Genomic DNA, 21,365 nt, shown 5'->3' with positions numbered 1-21,365 from the left:
AAAAATTACTTTGCTTACTCCCAGAGTGCAGATTGATGGTGGAGGGAAGGGGAACACACACATACTCACATTGCAAATTGAAGATTTTAATATACTACTAATTCTATGAACATGAACAATTATTTCCAGGGGTTCCGGGTTCGAATCCCGGCATGGGCATAGTTGTGTGTGAGTGTCCATTCATCAATTTCATATCATCACTCATCCCCATCTTCCCAAATTAGCCAAAAGTGGCACCAAAAGCGAAGTAAAATAAAGCAAATCAATCAATGAAAAATTATTTGCGTGACTAAGGGGGGGAAGCAAAAATTAAGAGACATTAAGAAATAATAGTTTCCTGTATAAAATTCACATTTAAATGTTATTACGTGTTTTATTAATATGTTTATATAATTTGCGGTAGCTGGCGAAAGGTGATGAAAATGGAGAAGAAATAACAAGTTGGACTAATTTCTGTGTTCTGGGTTCAGTTTCCTTAGAGATAAGGCTCTCTGTGGTCCGATCATTGTGTATGTTTTCGATATTATGCCTCTGAAGTAAAATCGACTCCCAAATTAATGGATATTTCCACTCAATTTTTTTTACAACAGTTTTAAAAACTACATCCTGGAAAAATGACCCCTGCAAGTTCTCGCGTTTCTCTGCGTCCAGTTTAAGGCAGAAACGAGACTTCCAAAGTTGCGAGGCTAGCGTTGCGCTGAAAACACGCCGCCACCATGTTACTACGTCACTCCTTAGGGAGAGCTCGTTTGTCGTCTGCTTCGAGCGTCCAGTTCTGGATGGGTCCCACGGTGAGCGAACACGTGCAGCAGTTTTACAAATCTGTACCGATTTAAATAATGGAAGAAGGGGCGATAGGAGAAAGGAAAGCTATGCTTTGTAATGATCATTCTTCTATGAAATATCCGTGCTGCTCACGTGCAAGATAAATGAAAGGGTTCAGCTTCGTGTGTGTTCTCTGGCCATGCGAAAAATATTGCTTATAAAATTGGTTGCTGACCAGACACTCAAAAATATTTTTTAAACTTATATTTATCGATATTTACCGTAACCTATGAAGTGCAAAATAGGAATTTTCACTTTATTTATAAAGCCTATTTAACTTTCTTTTCCATAAAGCAATTACAGTGTGTTCCATTTCTGTTGCGCAAATTATGATCAAATATTTTTGTGCAGATAAGAGAAAATACACTGAGAAGATTACATTAGTTGCACAGTACATATCTATACTTAGTTTATGTATAATTATTACAAGGAAATAATATGTATAACCATGGACGTATTTAAGGGGGATTCAACGGGTCCGACCCTCCTTTTTTTTTTGGTACACTAAAATTACCAGTTTCCTTGTTCTATCCGCTTGTTCACAAAAAATTCCTTCGGACTTATTTCATTATCTTAAATTAGAGACGCATAGGACGGGATACGGATGGGAAGGAAATTTCGTAATTCCACACACCAGATGGGACTGCAGACCAATATCTGCTATTTCCTGATAGTTTCGGAATTTCTGCGATAAGAAACTACATTGAGACTGTCAAATCAGTTCTTTTTTCTCCCTCGAATCATATTAAAGAAATTTGGTTCTAAAAACGTAGTGACACAAGATGAACAGAAAAGTATCAATACTAATAAGTAGTGTGACTACACACACACAACTTTGTCGGGTCCAGCACCCCTTCCCCCCCTGCTCCCCAACAAGCTTCCGGCCAGCAGTGTCCTGGATTTTCACTTACGAAATAAATCAACCCTAATCATACCAAAAGTTGATCCATCCCTCCACCCCGTGAACTATATATACGCCCATGTGTATAACAATATCCCATACTGAAATGGTACGATATAATTATTTTGAATTTTGTACTGCGAAAAAAGCCGCCTCATCTCGTTACCCCGAACGCATTAATTGGTTGGTTCACAACTTCACCACTAAGGATCCTATCGAGACGAGACATGGCAGCCTTGGTCTCGTTCTCGTTGAGAGTTGTAAATGTCTGTCTCGTGTTTATTTGTAAATGTCTCATTGACAGGCTCGTCTCAATTTATAAACATCCGTCTCGGTTTGGGAGGGCAATTCTCGTTCTCGTCTCAAGTCTAGAAAAATATAGAATTAACAACGTATGCAAAAGCTTATCATTATTATAAATACAAATAAAAACTTTCATAATATATATATTTTTTGACTCCTCGTTTCGACGGTACAGCCCTCGAAAACTAAATATTATCCTGCTTATATATGCAAACCAAACTGCAGATTCAGAATTACAAGTAATGAACTGGCGTTGTTATTATTATACATATAATTCATGATTTATCTGAGGAAGTGGTATGTTCCAGGTTTGACTCGACCTGGGCATGACTGTTTCCTTGTGAGTGACATTTCATTGAACTGGAAATTGTTACATGGGAGGATGTTTGCTCGAGACTTTGGGGACAGCTAGGGGGATGCTTCTATTGTTAATGTTAGTGTTGCTCACGAGACGAGGCATGTTCCGTCTCGTCTCATAAAAGGAGATGGGACAAGTGAATCTTTTCGAAATGAGATGGGACAGAAGAAAAAGTTCGTCTCTTATCGTGGCAGGTTGGGTGATACTTAGATTGTGCAGTTGGTGGTAGTGTGTGTGTGTGTGTGGGGGGGGGTACTCCTGTACCCCGACTTCGAATACTGCTTGTAGTTATTCATCTTCATTGTAGCGATTAGTCAAAAGTGGGAAGAAATGTGATGTTAGAGATGACACATAATAAATTAACCATGCGTTCTCATCGTTGCGGTTAAACAAAGTCAACGGAAAAGCGACGTAAAAGTAGGCTAAATACAAAAATTTGCAATATATATATTAACTGAAGAAAACTTTCATTTCCTGCAGGAAACTTAAAAACTCACCGTACCTTTTTATACCGTATCACCTCTTATATTGCAGAAATTGGCGTGTAAACCAATGTGTTCTAAAAGTATTATCTTAAAATTTGTGAAGAAAATATTATGACGAAAATAATTGTAATTCCAGAAAAGGCATTCCTATAACATTAAGTTCTTGCCAGTCAGAACTAACCTATGTATTCGCAATGAACAAGGCTGTTCACGTGTTCATCCATTGACTGTTACAAGGTTTTCTTTTGTGACCCTAATGGGAAAACCCTCTACCGAGTGGCTGAATTATAGTAAATACTACTATACTGCTAGAACATAATTCATCTCCAAGAAATGGAGCACAGATTTTTGCACTGGAAATTGTAAGATACTTGTTTTACACAGTAACAAGTGACTTTGCTGTTGATTCCGCGGCTCATGCTAAGTTGACGGGACGAGACATGCCTGCACGCATTTCTAAGTGATGACGTCAGAGGACCTCCTGTCTGTGGAGAGGACGTTTTCAAATCCGTGACGTAGTAGGTGAATTTCAGCGGTGTTTGAAGGCGTGTTTCGCAAGAACTGAAACAAATATCGCCGAGATATTTTACACATCTCATGTTTGTGTCATTATCTGTAAAATGAATGGATTTAAAACGTTTTTCATGTCAAAGTGGAAATGTCCATTGTTTATGTTTGTTGGTAGAACAAAAACTCTCCTCCCTGGAAAAAGTTTGGTTGGGGGAATTTCAGGACATGGTTCGTTGGTGGGCGAATTCCCCCACTGTACGTCCTGGAATTTAGAACTATCTTGTCCCTCTCCGGAGGAAATTCTGCGGGAATCCATTACGAGAGTGTAAATGTTTCACGACCGCTTTTTATTTCATTTCATAATGTGGGATTTAGTTATGCCCACTTTATGCACAGATAGGTTAATCGAAACTGGACCTACAATTTAAAGTGGAATCAGAACCACTGTGTGTCTCCATCGAGAATTGAACCCAGGAGACTATGATTACATTCATTTCGTAGGAGAACCTGTCTGAAATTATACTCTAAAGTGCTATGTTGCGATAGTTACAATTTTTGGACTGATTTTTTCCCCGGGATGGGCAAATAAGAATTTATGAAGTGTACCTCTGCCGAGGATCGAAGCCGGGATCCCGTTTGGCGGATACTAAAGTTTTACCCTTTTTTCTTATTAAACAGCGAAACAAAGGTTCATTTTCAACCCATCGTTCTATGTAGTAATCTCGCCAGTTTGCAAGCAAGCAAAGAACAAAACGTCATCAATCTGTAGAAATAAGAGGTTGTGTGGGAGATTTGTGGCAGATGGCGCTGCTGCAAGCCCAGCACTCGGCTGTAGGTGTCTCCCTTATCGCACAAGACTTGAGCAACCTTTCGTTCTGACGTCAGATGAGGAATGCTTATGTATATGTTGCTAGCTTTGGTTCTATTAGCATAAAATAAATACATTGATTTTTTTTATTTATGCTAAGAGAACTTAACTTAGCTAGCCTAACCTAACAACTTAGGCATTTAGTCTTAAATTAATAGCATTCTCCCTTGACATCAGAACACAAGGTTGCTAAAGTGTTGTGCAATAACTTAGACCCGGCGTAGTTGACGTGCCACGCCCTCTGCCTGCTATGAACAGCGAGAGACACAGCTGATGCGCTCAATCCACGTGAACGCCAGAATGGAGTGAGAAATGTAAGTATCTAACATGTGTATATTTTTGCATGTTCGCCCATTCTTTTTCTATGTTTATTAAAGATGCAAGTGTTCTGGACTTGTTAACGTACGGAGAACAAGGAAATTTCGATGACTTCCAATGCACTGTAACTTTTAGTAATTTTGATTTCCCCTTTAAACCTACGTTGCGTAGCGTACGCGATAACATGGAGGGGGGAGGGATATTATTCTTCACTACGTGGCTATCGAATTTTAAAAAGTTTTGATTTGAATTAGAGCCTACCTGTGTCCTATTGACTGTTAATTTATTCCTAGTTATCTCCAAGACCGTGTAATTTGTTGAAGGTACGCTTTGCTTTCTGTAGTTGATATTCTGCATTGACCAATGTTGTTTTACACGTAATTTTGACATGTTCATGCCTAACAGTTGTCAGTAATAGTTGTATTCATATCAGTCTGAATATGTAATTTGGGTTGATTTCGTTGGTGCTGCGGTGCATTTGACGAAGAACACCAGAAAGCACAGATTTGATTGGATCTCAAAGCCAGCAGAACCAGAAAAAATGCCAGTTAAGATTTTAAATCACACTTGCAAGTCAAGAGAAAAAAGTGCATTGCGATTGGAAGTCATCTTGTTGGCAAGTTCAACGTAATATGCGTGTTCTGGCATAATTTTTTTTCTCGTCATAGGCAGACACAATTTTGGCTCGTTGATGATAAAGTATGTGATATGCGGTATACGTCATGTGTTTTATCATCTGAAAAGCAAAGGTAAATGTAGAACCAATATGATCACAAATTGGACCTTTGTTAAGAATTTTAGGAAGGTGTTGAGGAAATTTTGGGGGATATGTGGTTAAACCACTACCAAGTGGCGTGTTCAGGATTTTCAAGAGGAGGTGGTTACATATACTTTTTTAGCAGTCAGTCCGCATTTAGTTTTGGAGCGAATGTAGGATATAGAGAATGTCACTAATTTCGTTAATATTTGGTATACTAACTAAATTTGGCCTTCTAATCACGAATCTGTTGTTAACATGCCGCGGACACGTCTGGAAATCGTAAAAAAAACTGATATGTGGTTTTTACACCTGTCACGTGGTATCAGAAGGTCTGCTTCAATTTAGATAGCTGTCTGGAATTTAAGGTTTCCATGTATTGGAAGAAATCAACGTTATATCCATGAATCTGAAGAAATATTTCGTAAAATGCTTCTGGCCTTCTGAAATATTATCCGCTGTGGTTGTGGATCGATCTTACGAGCCCTTTCACACATGTCGCGCATGATACCACTACACCACAGGTGCAACTAAGAGACTAAACTAAACTAGTAGTTAAAAAAAAATGACAGTCCACTATTTAAGTCCTTTAATTTAACATCTCGTATCCGTATTTATCAAATCACACAAAATGAAATTGTAAATACCCAGCTGGGATATGGTGTGTTTCTCTCTCTCTCTCTCTCTCTCTCTCTCTCTCTCTCTCTCTCTCTCTCTCTCTCTCTCTCAATCAATATATGGACATAATTTCACTTTTGCCACTTGTGAGATAGAAAAGGCTTGTGTTTGGTCGTTCTCCTTTCTCCAACATTTCTCAGTACTTCGAACTTCTGAACCCACAACGCAGTATTTGCCCATGTACTGTATAAATAATTACCCGCACGTTTCACATAACTAATAGTGGATACGAATACGAGATTTTGTTAACTTAGAATTAAAAGCACCGCTCTCACACATATACCAACCTCGAAACTATTTTTTTCATGCATATTTTATTTCTGTGTCCACTAAATTTATTTTGTATCAGTGTTTCCTGTTTTGATTCTTCGGCAATTATTCTTTTTGACTTCATTCACTTATTACTGTCATTATTTCTGGCTAAATAAGTTTTGAAACCTGACTTCCATGACGAATGAACAACGGAAGTTCAGAGCATTGCTTGCTGAACCGAGTGATGACAAAAAGAGAAGACTGTGCAGGGTGTTTGATTCTCAGGGCACAGATGATAATGTTGTTGAGGAGTTATTGAAATGAGAGAATAATAGCAACACGGATGAAACTCCTTGTGACTAACTCCCTAGCCTTCTTAAACCCGAAGGTTCATGGCTGCAGCAACAGAGGCCTTCCATGTTTCCCTATCTTGAGCAAGTTCTATATACTCTTTTCCATCCCTACCGATTTCCCTTAGGTCCATCTAAACGTTGTCCCTCCATCTTCGTCTTGGCCTTCCTACAGGTCTCTTACCATCAGGTTTCCCAACAAGAATCCCGTAAACTCCTCTTTCCTCTCCCATTCGTGCCACATGGCCTGCCCACCTAAGTCTTCTTGATTTAATGATTCTAATAAGATCTGGACATGAATACAAATTATGAACTTCTAAATTATGCAACCTTCTCCACTCACCTGTCTCCTCATCCCTTTTAGGTCCAAAGATTTTCCTAAGGATCTTATTTTCAAATACTCTCAATTTATGTTCCTCTTTCAATGTAAGGGACCAAGTTTCACATCCATATAATACTACAGGCAAAATTACTGTTTTGTATATTTTAACTTTTAGTTCCTTAGATATTAAACGAGAAGACAAAAGTTTATGAAGAGAGAAGAAACATGCATGTCCTGAATTAATCCTACTTTTTATTTCCTCTTTAATATAATTTTCATTTGTTAATATTACTCCTAAGTATTTGAATTTGGAAACTGGTTCAAACGAGTTGTTATCAATAATTAGATTTTGATTAATACCTAACACTTGGTTTCAGCCTGTAAGCATATATTTAGTTTTTACTTTGTTAACTTCCAAACCTATCTCTTTAGCAGTTTTGAAAAATATTTTTTAGCATTATTCTTAATTGTATTCACATCATCCCCCAGTAAGTCTACATCATCTGCATATGCTAACAACTGAGTCACACCATTTAATTTTAGTCCTTCTTTAGTTTCTTTTACCTTCCTAACAGCATATTCTAAGGCAAAATTAAAGAGCAATGGAGATAATGCATCTCCTTGTTTTAACCCATCATGAATTGTAAATTTGTCAGACATATTAATACCCACACTAATTTTACTTTCTGTTTCACTGGTGCATACTTTTATCATACTAACAAGCTTCTTAGGTATTCCAAACTCTACTAATATATTATATAGTTTATCTCGTTTGACTGAATCATATGCTTTTTTGAAATCAATGAATAGCTGATGGACATTTTGATTATATTCCCACTTTTTTTTCAAGTGTCTGTCTGATGTGAAAAATTTGATCTGTAGTTGATCTGTTACGTTTAAATCCACATTGATAATCACCTATAATTTCATTAGCATATGGGGTTAGTCTTGTTAAAAGAATGTTAGATAATATTTCGTATGTTGTTGAGAGTAGAGAAATTCCACGGTAATTATTGCAGTTCATTTTATCATCTTTTTTAAACACAGGAACAATTATGGATTCTTTCCACTGTTGAGGGATTTCTTCTTTATTCCATATTAAACAAATTAATTTATGAATTTGACATATTAATGAATTTCCACCATATTTAATTAACTCAGCTGGTATTAAATCAATGCCAGGTGCTTTGTTATTCTTTAGTCTTTTAATAGCATCTTTAACTTCAGTCAAGTTAGGTTCTGGAACTAAAGGTTCTGCTGTGTGTACTTCTGATTTATCTCCTACATGGACATTTAAAAGGTCTTTAAAGTAGTTCTTCCATCTATTTAGAATATCGCTTAGGTCAGCTAGAAAATCACCGTCTTTATCTTTTATCAAGTTTACTTTAGGTTGCCACCTCTTTCTAAACTCATTTACACCTTTATATAAATCTCTGATATTTTTATTTTTGCTGTTTGTTTCAATTTCGTTAATTTTGCTTTTCAAGTAATCTCTTTTTTTACTTCTAAACGTGCGGTTAACTTCTCGCTTTATTCTATTATAATTGTTTAGATTTGTATCATCAGAGTTATTTAACCACCTAAGTCTAGCCTGATTTCTTATTTCTATTAGATTATGACATTCATTATGAAACCATGGCTTACTTTATCTTGGTTTATGGTATCCTATACTTTCTTTAGCTGCTGATTCTATTGCATTATGTATGTGCTCCCAATTCTTATTTACGTCTGTTTCATTTATATTTTCATCATCATTTAAATCCTCCAAAACATCAAATCTATTTGACAGTTTAATTTGGTAATCTTTCTTAATTCTTTCATCAGTAAACTTTCCTGTATCAAATTTTAGAACTTTTAGATTTTGTTGCTTATGATTTATCACTGAGAGTCTTTCTCTTAATTTAGCAATTACTAAATAATGGTCACTGGCACAATCAGCAGTTCTATGTGTACGAACGTCAATTATACTAGTATGTCTTCTGTTATTAATGAGAATATGATCTATCTGATTTTGAGTTTTACCATCTGGAGAAGACCAGGTATATTTATGGATATCTTTATGTTTAAAAGTGGTACTTTTCACAATTCAATTCTTTGAGGTTGCAAAAATAATCAATCTTATACCATTATCATTACTTAATTCATGAAGACTTTCTTTACCAATCGTGGGTTTAAATGTCTCTTCTTTGCCAATCTGTGCATTACAGTCACCTAACAGAATTTTCATATCATACTGAGAAAATTTATCAAAGACCTGTTCTAACTCTGTATAAAAATCATCTTTAGTATTATCATCTTTATCTTCCGTTGGTGCATGTATGTTTATTAAAATAATTTTACACCACCTACCCTGTAAAACTGCATATGATATCCTATCATTAACAAATTCTACTGTTTTAAGAGCCGAGATAATTCTATTATTTATGAAAAAGCCTGTTCCAAAATTATGATTTTCAGTACCACCATAAAAAAAGTATAATTTTTAGTTTTACAATTCCCTTCTCCTGGCCACCTAACTTCCTGGACAGCTACTACATCTAATTTATACTTCACTATCTCATTAACTGTACACTGAAATGCCCCAGGCCGGTAAAGGCTCAGAAAATTCCAGGTGCCTCATTTAATATCCTTATTCCTAACGTAGATCTTATCCTTAGTCCAGGGACCTCCCAAAGTAGTCCCCACCCGGAGATCCGAACGGGAGACTATTTTACCTCCGGAATATTTTACCTTGGGAACATCCATGGCCTTATATTGCTGTTTCTTGACATTTTTTTACAGTGCAGAGTTGTCAGCTCTACGCCTAACCCCCAATATGAATGGAGGAACTACTACACAAGACAAACACAAACACATTAGACAGCACAATTACTACACAAGACCAACACAAACACATTAGACAGCACAACTACTACACAAGACACACACAAACCCATCACAACTATAACACAATATAAACACAAACACACCACAACTACTACACAATATAAACAAACAAACTACACACCACAACTACTACACAAGACAAACACAAACATACTAGACAGCACAACTACTTGTGAAGATGAGCCTATTTTTGTGTTCTTTTCCCCTCAATATATTGGGTGGGGTAAAACCACGAAGTAGAATTTACTTCTCTCTCGTCAACATATAATAAGTTATTGAAATTATTACTAATGTTGCGCAAATTAGTTAACATAAAAAGAAAATTCCAAATAAAATTATAAAAATTGTTTTTTTTTTTCATGATAAATTGTCTCGCATTAGGTAATCAGTAATATTGCAATAAAAGAATATCATTTTGTTATTATGTAAATAAGATAAATATATATTTATAAACTATTTTTAATGTGATAAATAAAACAATATTTGAAAAATGACAATAGACATGTAATTAGTATGTGAGCGCCACGCTCACATGCATACCAACTGTGTTACTCTGAAACACGGTACACCAACGGGGGATTAAAAAAAAATCATATTTATTTCACCTAGGCACCTAGATATTTGAAAAATATATGAGTGTTTAGTGCTAGATTTGCATTAAAAGACTGCTCAAGATATACCTTACTTCATTCGCTCACAATATTTGTAAGATGTGTATTCTGTTGCTCATAACATACCTTTAAATTGAATATCCCACATAAGTAACGGTGTATCTTTTCTTCCAGGGCAAACCAAACCTCCATTTAGCTTTATAAGTTGACGGAAAATATGTAATTGCCATACCCTGCTGTAGGATCATGACTGTCCTCCTTCTAACAGGGAAGTATAGACCCTAACATACCATTTCACGAAATGGTCAATGTCAGCAATATACTCTTAAGTAGTGTGAGTAAAAATAACCTTTGCAAAAGTATATTTATATGTATGAACCATACCATTTTAAAATGAAAAACGTACATATTGAAGATATACTTGGTGCATTCAAATGAAAAGGTCCATTTCTTTGCAGAAACTTCATTACAGTAGTTACCTACACATATTCACCGTATGAGGTAAGGCACTGGTCCCACTTTGAAACAAGGTTATGAATTCCTTGGTAGAAGAAATCCTTGTGCTGGAAAGTGGATGGTGGCCGAGACAACCAAAATCAATCGAACATTTACAAGTAAGTTTCGAGGAAATCCTTTGAGTACACACATACGTATTCTAACAAATCGTTATTAAGAAAGTCAATGAACCACCTAGAATTTTATATCGGATTGGTAGAATAGAGAATATTGTTAAATTTTATATTGGAACTTTATTGGTATCAGCAAAAATTTCGTATCAATCCATCCTTACCAAAAATATAGTTTATATACAGGGATTCGAATGTGTCATCAGTAAAGCCACATATTTATGGTGAAGATCAAGGATTTGGTACAAAAACATGATATATTTTGGGATCAAAAGTGGTGTATAAACTGGCATTTCGGCATTAAAATGATGAATAAAAACCTAAATTTTATTTAAAAACTATACTTACTACACAAAATTGACATTTCACTCCTAATAGCACATTTACATAGTTATGAGCGTGTTACGTTCATTTCTCTGTAAAGGAGTCCATTTTTGCTTCTCAAATATTTAGAGCAGTATTAATCAATTTTCCATGATTTGCATACTCGCAGGATAATTCAAACTTCTGAAATTTTTTCATCAGTAAATAAACCCTAGATTTCGTGTTGAGTGTATTTTGCAGTTCATTTCACATTATTTCGTGACAAGACATGGTAAAAAAATGCACCTCATATCTTTCAAATACATGGACAATTAACACTACCGTGGGTTGTTTCACATTTGGTGTTTTCGTCAAAAACAAAATATGCATGCCCCTAGTCATCAGAATTTGGAGCCAGCTAAATCCCACTGTGACTTCTACTACATTAATTATTTGGAATATTATATACTATACCAAGACTATTTTTTATAAGTTTTCTCAAATTACATTCATTGAACCTCACAAGGATTTAAAGCTATAATTTACTAAATTTTCTGGGGGGAAAGAACAAACACTATTTGACTTTTTTTGTGACTTTTTCTGAAAAAAACTCTAGTGGGGAAAACTAGACTGGGCTCAATCTGCTGAGCAGATGATAGTATAAATATTCGCACCAATACTGAATGGATGAAAAATTTAAGAATTTTTTTTCTATACATTCATTATTATTAATGTGTAAGTATGTGATTTTCATTATGCCAAGTCTAGTTTTAAAATATTCAACAGGGTGACTATCAGTCTGGAAAATCTGAAAAAGTCTGGGAATTTACTTTGTCTGGAAATGTCATGGAAATTTACTGTTTTTCTGGGAAAAATCAACATTTGTGTGGTAGTGCACTAGAAGTAGGTTTTTGAATAGAAAAAAGACAAGCGAGAAATTTTTCATTTGTTGTGGACAAACTATGTTTCATTTTGATATACCTAGTATTATTGGTAATTAAGGTACAAATAGCATAGGTTGATTTTAGGATTCATATTCGTTATTTCCGTTGACCCATGTCCATAGGTATGGAAATCGTCATGTAACAATACATACAGTAATAAAATATTAATACAATTTTAGACAAGGATTACAGTAATGATTTTAAGAACTACTGCATGAAGTAAATCCAAATACACTAATAAAATATTAATACAATTTTAGACAAGAATTACAGCAATGATTTGAAGAACTTCTACATGAAGGAAATCCAAATAAAGGAAGAATACACTATGGGAGTGAAATTACATACAATATTTAAGGCGAGCACAATAATAAGTGAAGAAAATTTTTTAGTGTAAAAATAAAATGTAAAAGTAAATATGTAACTTATAGAACATGGAAGAATGCAATATATATACAGAACCGATTAATGATCATTTAGGCACAATGATAGCATAGAGAGAATACTTGGTACATGATAATATAAATAGTATAATTCCATTTTCTGTATAATTTCCATTGGTGTCAGAATGTGGAAGAGTATTGGTATTAGCTCAGCCCCAGATTTACAAAAGATCCTCTTAATAACTTTAATAAATATATAATCTCTTCATTATTTATACAATTAAGTGAATTATAGGAAAATTACATGATATAGGGTCCGGCAATATATATCGACCATTTAAATATATTTCCTATAGTAACAAAATACAGCTAACATAATGCCATTTGTAAAATAATAACACAACACTGATCACTTTGTCTTTTTTTAATCACATCTGGTAGAGAGCCACCATTCTGTGTTGTATACTCACGGAGTCGATGAACAAAATTATGCATTACAGACAAATATTGACGGGTGGAACTGGCTGGAATTCTGCCCCTAATTCTTGTCTTCAGGATCTCCAAGTTTGGTATACGTGTTCAAATACTGTGCTCTTGAGGTACACCCTGGGAAAGAAATCGCAGACAGTCAGTGTGTGCTGTGCAGCTACCATACAATGTACCATACATTACTTTTAAAATAGGCCTCCACCACAAAAGCAGGGTGTTCAGTGCTCCATGGCTACTCCTAGACCTGAAGTTCGTGAGATTCGAATCCCACAAAGTATTCGTTGGTTTTATTCCTCTGTTCTTGTCTACCCATCCACTTCACCTAATACTCATCTTCCATTCTACCTGCTCTCTTTCCGCGGGCAAATGCAAGCCCCTATTCGGCTCTATGGAGCCCTCCCGGCTCCTAGGGGGGGCACTACCCGCCTTTCAAGACTACCCCTTGGGGCTCGCAGGAGTCCACAACTACCTTCATATACATTTCCTATCACTTAAAAACTGCTATTCCTTTAGGATATCGGCCTACGGTTCCGGGCATGGGAGTGGCAAACTTACTTACTTGAGGTACCAGGGATGCTTTTGAAATTTATTTTCATGTTAGTTCATGCATTTGCTAATAGATGGCGTAGGCATTCACTTTTCAATTCATTAGTTCTAACATTTGTCAATAGATGGCACCATTTGTTCTATGCATCGAAAAAAGTTGTTCTTGTTTTTGCTAATAGATGGCGCAGGCATTTACTTTCCAATTCATTACTTCCAATATTTGATAATAGATGGCACCAATTATAATATGCGCCGAACGATAGTGGTTATATTTACTTTACATTGTGCAACATTACCCATTACTCAATACTACCAATTCTTAAAAATTATGGTATGTCTCTCGTCACCCGTTACATTCGTTGCCCCTATATTAGCCAGTTGATACACTCCCCGTTAAGCTTTCTGCTCCCCATAATTGTAGTTCTTCGTAAAATACCACAATATTTGCCATATTGAAGAAATAAAATGAGATCCTTAAGGGTCTTTCGCCCCTCCGTCCCCCTTTTTTCCACTCTTGTATGTTTCTTAATTGACACTACGTCCGATATATTTCATTCCAACTTAATGCGCCCTTGCTTCAACCTGAGAAGTTATATGAATAATTAGTTTTTTAGTTGCACATACAGATATGAATGATACATGAAAATAACTAACTGTAAACTCGCCAAGTTTTCATCGTGACACACCAGTTGGCAACACGGGCCTCCCCAATGGCGCAGTGGTAGCGTCGTTGCCTTGTAATTAAGGGGTCCCGGGTTCGATACCCGGTGGAGGCACAGAATGGTTCGGATCCCACTTTAAACTGTAGGTCCAGTCCCAATTAGCCTTACTGTGCATAAAGTGGACTTAAAACACCAATTCAGTCAATCAATCAATCAGTTGGCAACACGACTGGAGTGCCTGAAGGAATGGCGACACATCGAGAAGGGAGGTTTTGTGTGTTGGAATATGGAAGATGTTCATTTGTTATCGCTGTGCAGCGTGCATTATTATTATTATTAATGCCTTGTTTTAAATGGCGGAGTTAAGGCCGTACAAAGCCTTTTCTTCCACTCAACCATACATTTAAAATTATACATTATTATATTCTACACAAAGTACACTAAGTCATTTCACATAGGTCCACACACACACATTATATTCATACACACAAGTCTTAAAGCCCTGAATATAACACACAAAATACAAAATATATAATACACAAAAAACTAAATATGGAATGAAAGAATGCAAAATTTAAAATTGTATTTAAGTAACTGCAAGGTATTTTAAGAATTCGTTCACTTGCACATGCTTTTTAGTCTGCTTGACAGGGGAAGATCTAACGACTACTCTGAAGAGAGTGGCGAACACGTCTGCTAAAGGAACCGACGGAGCTTACTGCTCTAGTGCTTTCTGGCAACTGATTCCATAGTCTTACAGCCGATACGGAGAAAGAGTTGGAGAAGAAATTTGATCTGTGGATGGGGATAGAGAGAGACGAGGAGCTGCGTGATCTGGTGTCGCGATCGTGAAATTCGTGAAGAAATTGGAAGCGAGAGAGGAGATAGGAAGGTGACTTGAGGTTGAGAACTTTGTAAAGTAAAATCAGATTGTGCAGCGTTCGTCTTTCTTGCATACGTAGCCACCCCAATTTGAGAAAATAAGGTGATAGGTGGTCCCAATATTTTAAATTAAAAATGTATCGTACGCAGGCATTTTGAACACTCTGCAGACGTCTAGCTGACTCACCTGTTAAGCCGGAATACGCTACGTCACAATAATCTAAATGGCATAAAATTAGGGACTGACATAGTTTGGCCTTGATAGAGGTGGGGAGGAACTTGCCCATGCGTCTTATAGAATACAGAGATGCGAAAGCTTTTCTACACGCCGAACTTGTGTGATGTGACCATGATAAATTTCCGTCTAATACAATTCCCAGATCTTTAACAGTTTGGTTAAATGGAATGTGAGTAGAATCTACAAGAATGGAAGGCAGAATGTTAAGATCTACGTAACGTTTCAGTTTATCGGAAGCAAACAAAATTGATTGTGTTTTATTAGGGTTAATATACATGCCATTGTCTAGCGACCAGTTAACAATCCTCTCTATATCTTCATTAACCTTGGAAATACCATCGCTTAACATTACTGGGGGTGCAGAATAGTACAACTGGAGGTCATCGGCATACATGTGATAACGGCAGTGTTTCAAGATATTTGGCAGGTCATTAATGTATAAAGAAAATAATAAAGGGCCGAGTACACTTCCTTGCGGAACGCCGCAAGTGATCTCCGATAGCCCCGAGCACTTGCCATCATAAACCACCCTTTGTTTACGTCCAGTTAAGTAGGATTTGACCCAGTCGGTTGCAGAGGTGGTGAAATTAAAAAATGATTTTAGCTTGGAAATGAGAATATCATGGTCGAGTGACTGGAAAGCTTTCGTGTAATCCAATAAAACTAAAACTGTCGCCTGTCTGCAGTCCATAGCTTGTCTGACGTCGTCGGTTATGTGAGTCATGGCGGTGCTAGTGCCGTGATTAAGTCTATAACCGCGTTTGGTAGAACCTGTCCCGCTTCCCGCGCTAGGGAGCGCTCGACAGTTTCGGTGCCAATGAGAAACGAGGAAAAAAATCGTCTGCTGGGCAGTGAGGAGCGAATGGAAGCCAGAAGAGAGGCGCTTACGTAGACGCTGTTGCGACGTTGCGTATTTTAATTGGCTGCCTGGGTTTGACTTTCCCCAGCACCGAGAAAAGCCAGGGAGCATCTAGCGCGGGAAGCGGGACAGGTTCTACCAAACGCGGTATAAATCCCGACTGAAACGGAGCCAGAACTTCATTTGTATGTCGGCTGATTTGGTCGTGAGCAATGTATTCTAATGCTTTCGATAGCGCGGGAAGAATACTGATAGGTCGGAAGTTGTCAATGGAAGTGGCGGGGTCAGTCTTGGCGAGAGGAAGAACGTGTGCTATTTTCCACATATCTGGAAAAATACCAGAGCGCAGAGAAAGATTAAAAATGTCAGTGATGTATGGCAATACATGAGGTAAAATCAGCTTTATTAGTCGCATTGGGAGGTTGTCGGCTCCTTCAGAACCAGATTTGATCCGACCGATTGCAGTTGCAACTTGGAACTCATAGACTGGGTTAAAATTGAACTCTATCATTTCTGTTTTGTGGTTTGCTATAGCTCTAATAGTAACATTTTTAGCATCGTTATTCATTGAATTAGAGAGAGAGAAATGTGTATTTAATTCATCAAGGGACGAAACACGAGTAGGATCTACGTTACGTTTCTCTCCTAGCCCTAGATTTCTTAAGTTATTCCACAACATTCGGGGGTTGCCTTGCATATTTAATAATTCGTAAGAAAGCCTTCTCTTTGCGTTGCGCACGGCCTGATTACATTGATTTCTCAACACGCGGTAGTTATTAAAAGTATTTAAAGTATTTGGAGATTTGAGGCGCTTGTCAGATTTAAACCTGCGGTGAGCCGAATCGCGCTCCGCCATAAGTGCGAGAATGCTTTCGGTCATCCAGGGGGAAGCAGGCCGCGTGACGCGTTTTTTCTTTAGTGGAGCATGTTTGTCGAAAAGATGTAAGATTAGACTATTTAATTCATTAAGCTTATCGTTAATATTAGTGAAGCTGTTTATTGAATTCCATGGGGTTCTTGTAGCATCTTCGTTTAGTGAAGCGGGGTTAATTTTCTTTAAATCGCGGTATTCAATTATGTTTGGCTTGGATTTCGGAACATTGAGCGAGTAAGCAACGTAAATAAGATCGTGGAACGAGAGACCGCAGGCGCTCGTTTGTCCATGTTTGGTGATTCGAGAGCAGTCTCCTGTTAAGATGACATCTAGCCAAGAATGCGATGTAGCCGTGTGGAAGGTAGGATCGAGCTTCAAAATATTTAGATTGTAAGAAGAGATAGCAGCGCGGAATTTATTTACTTCAGGTTTGTCAGTTTCTAAATGAAAGTTCAGATCGCCCAGTAATAATACATGCGAGTACATGGAAATGAGTTTAGCCAGTTCCTCCTCACAATTTACAAAGCACGTTCCAGGTGGACGGTACGCAACAGCTAGCAGTAGCTTCTGTTTGTTGATGGTAAGTTCCAGGAAAAGATATTCTGTCATTCGTGCGTAGTTACCGTCAGATTTAGCCACAACCACCGCAGTAATATCTTCCCTTATCAGTGCCATCACCCCGCCACCTCGTTTCCCCAACCTGTCGTTTCGGAAGACGTTGTAGCCTCGCAAGGAGACCATGCTGGAGGGTGTGAGGGGATTAAGCCAAGTCTCCGATACAAGAATGCAGTGGAGATTCAGGGGGGAGAAAATAGCTTTGAAGCTATCGAGGTGCGCTTCGATGCTCTGTGCATTCACGTGTGACACCAACAGTGAGTTCGGACAAGTCTTCAGTTCATTTCCGAGAATTTCGGCTGTGCTGACCGCGGGGGGCGGAGTGCCAGGGCAATTAGCAGACCGACGACCCTCTTCAGAATTTCGTCCACTGTCACCGAGATGCGTTGTTGCCAGATTAGCCATTTTTAGAATTGAGGTTTACCGAACAGAAACAAGATGGGAGAAGAAACATTAGCATAGCAAAATTAAATTTAGAATTATTACTTACCCTTTCAAGCAGAATAGCATGGAGGAAAGCATCAGGGAATGACACACACACACTCATATTAAAAAACGATAACATAAACAAGAACCCGGACAAAAAACTCACACTAAACACACATGATTTGAACACATCACACACACAATTATTCATACACAGCGTATCATAACGACAAAAGTCGCATATGCTCTTCATTACACTTCATACTCAGTTCGCGTTGCACCCCATCTCAAGGGAGAATGTCAAGATCCTCGGGGGAAGATATAAGGTAGCGACGACCTCCGTGAGATACGAAAATGCGCCCATCTTGGCTCCAGGCATTGCGTGTCCCTACGCGATCCTTTGCAACCCGCAAAACCCTCTGTCTGTAGGGAGTTAGCGACTCTGTAATTAATAGGGACGAGTTCTTAGCATCTTCTTCGACTTCCACACCTCGTTCCTGGAGCGGTAGCTTACAAATTTCACTATGATGGGGCGTTTTCCCGATCTCAAAACTTCCGCAGACGATCTTTTCGGAGGGCCAAGCCTATGGCACCGGTCAACGTGCTCTAGCTTGATGTGCTGCAACTGAAGCTTATTTTGTAAAGTCTGGAGCACGATGCTGTCCACGTCTTCGTTGGTGGTTTCGGGGACCCCATGCAGCAAAATGCAGTTCCTCCTAGAGTACTGCACTAGGTCATCTATTTCAATGGTGTTCTTGTGTATCTGCTTGTTCATGGTCTCTAGGTCTCGCCGCAGCTCTGTCATGGAGTCGCTCGTCCATCTCTTAAATTGCACAAACTCCTCTCTGAGGTTCAGGAGTGACTTGCGGAGGTCAGCATCTTCTTGCACCGATCCATGGTTGTCTAGTAACTCATCAAGCTGTTGCTGGAATGCTTCCATAGTTTTGCCTATTTCTTCCACTTTGGTCGAAACAACTGATAGTGTAGGCTTGGACATGATGACAAGAGATAAGAGAGTACAGAAAAGAAGCACCATGTAAACGGAGCATTTGTTTACGTACCCCCACTATCAAGAACAGGGAACGCATCAATGCTGCTCTGATGACCATTGACAGGGGATTGCTACAAAATGAATGGGCGGAACTCGACTACCGCTTGGATGTGTGTCGTGTGGCCAGAGGGGTGCACAGAGAACATTTGTAGAATGTGAGGAAAACTTGCTGAGTTTACAGTTATTTTCACGCATCATTCAGATCTGCATGTGCAATACTTAGGAAAATAAGGTTTTGAAATCGAATGAATCATTTATAGTAGCCCTGTATATAATATTTGTTACCTTCATTTAACCAACGTGCCTCTTTCTAGTTGAGAAAACAGGAGCAGGTTGAGGATTCTGGGGAGTATGAAGTATTCCAAAAGGTTTGCTATTCTCGGATTGCTTAACTGTCTAAAGTATGCCTCAATAGACGCACATAGCCTATTTCCTATCAAATTTCGTTATCGACAATCAATACATAAAAATGCACTAGTTCCAAATCAGGTTGGTTCCTAAAAATATACAAATAGAGACACACTGAGGAGTTCATCACAAATAATATCGATAAATTATATATTGGCAGATGGGGGGTGGGGGGCTGAAACGTTACTAGTAGCAGCATGTAGTTTAAGTTGATCATTATTAAATATTGGGTTCCACGTGCACTAAAATATTAAATTATCCATGAAGATATGAACATTTCAAAATGTGTTTTCACGTTTGTGAAGATGAGTCACGCAATCCAAGGACAATTCCAACTACTGGAGGTGTAACATTGCTTGTTACATCTACACATATTTAGTTTACGTTACTTTTTGCCATATTTGACTAATCGCGACAAAGAGACTGAATGCTGAGTAGATGAAGCTTATGGACACTCAAGCCCAGACTACGATCCGAACCTGAAATTTTCGGTGCAAGAACAGTTTAATAATATTTGCAACCCAGGCGGCTCCGTGGTTATTTTAGCAACATATATACATACCAACATAATTTATTTCACCATTCATCATCAATGCAAATAACCCAAGATAACTGAAGTAATAATCGAAAATATGAGTAAGCAACCACAAACATAAGAACCTTCGGCCAGAAGCTTTCGCAAGCCTCCCCCTCCATCCTTTCAGCTCAGCCCAGAGTGAAAAGAAGCTCCACTCTACTCCTCCCCTCCAGGCGCAAGTACGGTGCACAGGACACGCAGTTCTGCGCAGGTTCTTTTGCTTTTGGTCCCTCAAAAGTCATAAGAAACGTATATTATGGAGTGGATTAGATTTATATTTTTTGTAACATAAATGGTTCGTTTTGAAATCTCAGATGCTAAAATACGCTGAAATGTCGTAGAGTTTAACTCTGAAAAAATTTGCAATTTGCATACTCTTTTTGCCCCTGGGTTCCTTCGTTTCTTTAAACAGTTTGAGGCAATAATTTAGAAGCCACGGAAAGAGTTCACCTCAGCGAGAGGTTGAAGTAAGAAACGAAGATAGATCTGTAAAAAGAAAGTAATATTGCCGATAAAATTTTATACATATTATTATTTTTAGCAATCCACAGAAAACTCTTCTTACCCCCTTGCACATACGCGTAACATTTAAACTTCAAATAAATGTATAATACAAAAAAAGTTAATTGGGAATTTTCATATGTCTGATGACATCATAACAGTTGAATGGTCTTAATGTGTTTGTGTTGTCCTGTATGTACGTAGTTGACTGAAGGAGATATGTTGGCAATAATTTTTCTTGCAGTACAGATGTTGTTAATGATGAAATGAACGTTATTTGATTTTAACAATGTGTCATATTTGTCTGTTGTAAATTGGAATGATGGTTAGCATAGCGCGCTACGACGTCAGGGGTATTGGGTTCAAATCCCAGCATGACATAGGTGTTCTTTATTAGTGTTCTTTCATCAATTTCACCGTATCATCATTCATCCTCATCTTCGCGAAAATATTAGAATGATTTTGATGTGTTTGAAGAATAATGTGATAAAATGAGAAGGGAGTACAATTTTTTTTTAAAAAATGCAAAATGTCCCCAAGAGAAAACATTTGGCGAA

The 21,365-nt window shown here is 37.7% G+C and overlaps 1 long non-coding RNA gene across 2 annotated transcripts in view; it reads left to right on the top strand.

The window, feature by feature from the left end:
- Window positions 1-4,505: 4,505 nt before the first annotated feature.
- LOC145978705 (uncharacterized) overlaps window positions 4,506-21,365 on the top strand; it is a 30,972-nt gene continuing 14,112 nt past the window's right edge. The window contains exon 1 of one of the 2 annotated variants that reach the window (XR_014440742.1): window positions 4,506-4,564. This is a non-coding gene — a long non-coding RNA (uncharacterized LOC145978705). Of the gene's footprint in view, window positions 4,565-10,975; window positions 11,039-21,365 lie in introns of those variants that run through there. The other variant, XR_014440743.1, reaches the window with a different exon arrangement.

This window comes from Lepisma saccharinum, chromosome 25, assembly GCF_977018435.1.
Source record: "Lepisma saccharinum chromosome 25, izLepSacc3.1, whole genome shotgun sequence".
Lineage (NCBI taxonomy): Eukaryota > Metazoa > Arthropoda > Insecta > Zygentoma > Lepismatidae > Lepisma > Lepisma saccharinum.
This window is presented reverse-complemented; position numbering and strand designations above follow the sequence as displayed.